This window comes from Cynocephalus volans, chromosome 11 (assembly GCF_027409185.1).
Source record: "Cynocephalus volans isolate mCynVol1 chromosome 11, mCynVol1.pri, whole genome shotgun sequence".
Taxonomy (NCBI): domain Eukaryota; kingdom Metazoa; phylum Chordata; class Mammalia; order Dermoptera; family Cynocephalidae; genus Cynocephalus; species Cynocephalus volans.
Window position 1 is genome coordinate 47,859,031 of NC_084470.1, and position 2,287 is coordinate 47,861,317.

Here is a 2,287-nt window from a genome sequence, read left to right on the forward strand (position 1 = left end):
CAAAAACCACAGAGAGAGTTGCCAAATATCAGTTTAATGTATGTTCCTAAGAACTGAGGATGATTAGGCATTTAAGAATGCATTTAATACGGAGGTGAGAGAATAAAATTCAAAAACATGGTAGAAAAAGAAACAACTTATGACTAGCAAAGAACATACAAAAAAATTCATAACCCCAAGTGATAAAAAGAAATCATATTGCTTCTGTTATATTTCAAGTGGCTGAAATAAAAGGAAGGCTATGGAGAAAAAGAAAGAAAGATTAGAGATAAAACAGATAATAGCATAAATTAAAAAAATGCAACAAGCATATTTAGAGGTACTTTAAGGAAGCCGAACATAAAGAAAAAGATATTAACTTCAGGAGAAAAAAAATAAAGGACTTTTTAGTACCTCTATGTCTGTTAAGGATATAATGGTAAACATATACATACAATGCTATAGCAATAAACAACACACATGTACACATACACAGAAGGTGCATAGCAAACTAGAGCAAACTCTGGATAATAATTACAATAGGAAAATTATTAACTCACTTGTAATTATGCTACTGTTCTCATTTAAATATTAAAATTTTATTTTTATATGAATTTTATAAGAATTTTTCTTTCTTTTTCTAATTTTAGAAGAATTTTCTTTCTTTTTCTCTGATGAGCTTTAGTACAAGCATACTAGTGTACCAATGTACAAGTATACTTAACACTTTGTAAATTGTATTCTCCATAGTTCCATGTTGATGGTAGGATGGTTATAGTGATAGATAAAAAATCCAAATGGTTTTCCCAGTTTTCCTCTGTAAACATATATAATCAAGGCAAAAGTATTCATTTAACCAAATAATCAATATTAGCAATTCTATAGCTCTCTGCTGTGTGCATTGAAATAAATATATGAGTTAAACATTATTTTCAGGTTGAGAGTCAATATCTTGTGTCTGTCTTATTTTAGAGACAAATTCAACTCAAAAACAATATAAACAATCAAACGTATTTATTTATTTATAAATTTATTTTATTTCTCTATTTAGAAGTTAGTTGCATTTTAAAAGAAATTGTTAGTAATGCCACTTAACAGTAGAGTTAACAGATCTAAGGAGGAAATTACAGAGACAATAAATGAGATATCTGTCAAGTAATTGCTCCAACATGGCTTCATCATTAAAAACCATAAGACAATGGGCAGTGTGAAAGTTTGCTGTTGACCTTTTCTAAGCATTCAGTTTGCAAGTGAAATAAACATCCTCTCTGGGGTTTAACACCCCAAGCAATAGAGCAGCAGCTGCAATTGAGGATTCCTCCCAGGGAGACCAAAGCCTGTCAGCATGGCTCACGAGTTTGGGAACAGCAAAATCCAGCTGGGGAAGGTGATCGTGTTCTCCTACTGCAGAAGGACCCAGGAGGTCCTCAGTCAGTTGCCCTTCAAACAAGGGGTTCTGGAATTTGTTTATGTCACAGCCACTGATGACACAATGAGATTCAAGATTATTTGCAACAGCTCACAGGAGCAAGAACGGTGCCTCGAGTCTTTATCGGTAAAGATTGCATAGGTGGGTGCAGTGACCTCTGCCACAGAGTGCAGAACTGGTGATGCGGGTAAAGCAGATTGGAGCTCTGCAGTAATCACAGGCCCCACGCTGATAGCTTCGCAAATGATGACAGCACTTCCTGGTAACTGGAATTTTAGGCAAAAACAACTTTTTTCTACTTTTGTTTCAGTATTACAAAGTAGATCAACTTGCCCTTAACCAAGGGGCTGAGAAGGTTGATGGACCATTTTGGTTTCTTCCTGAATTGGCCCTTTGGGTTCCAAAAGACCATGACAAGTGCTGGCTTAGGATTTACTCACTGACCCAGAAGAGGATCTTCCTCTCTGGCACGTTTCTTCCTAATCGTTCTCCACGTGCTGGCATGCCTCTATCTCTAAGCCAGTGTTTCTCAACCATGTTTATCCAGATCCCCCTCGGGGACAGTTCTATGAGGGTACTTCAAAAAATTCATGGAAAGATTTGTATTATCTTCCAATTCTATTTTCCACAAGCTTTTTAAAAGTACCCTTGTATAGTTGGTTTTTTGCTACTGTCCATCAGCTGACGTTATTTTGCTGAGCTTGACTTTATGAAATTTGTATTACGAAATAATGGGTATTTTGAATGTGTTTTTTTCAGACCACACGCATCTCCCCACCCCAACTTATCCCACCTTGAGAATCACTGTTCTTAATCGACATTCTCATCTTTGCCACCTGACAGATCTCATACGAAATGTTCAATAATTCCCTGAAGGGT

The 2,287-nt window shown here is 35.9% G+C and overlaps 1 pseudogene; it reads left to right on the plus strand.

The window, feature by feature from the left end:
• Positions 1-1,324: 1,324 nt before the first annotated feature.
• LOC134391335 (glutaredoxin-1-like) lies at positions 1,325-1,622 on the plus strand (annotated as a pseudogene).
• Positions 1,623-2,287: the final 665 nt, after the last annotated feature.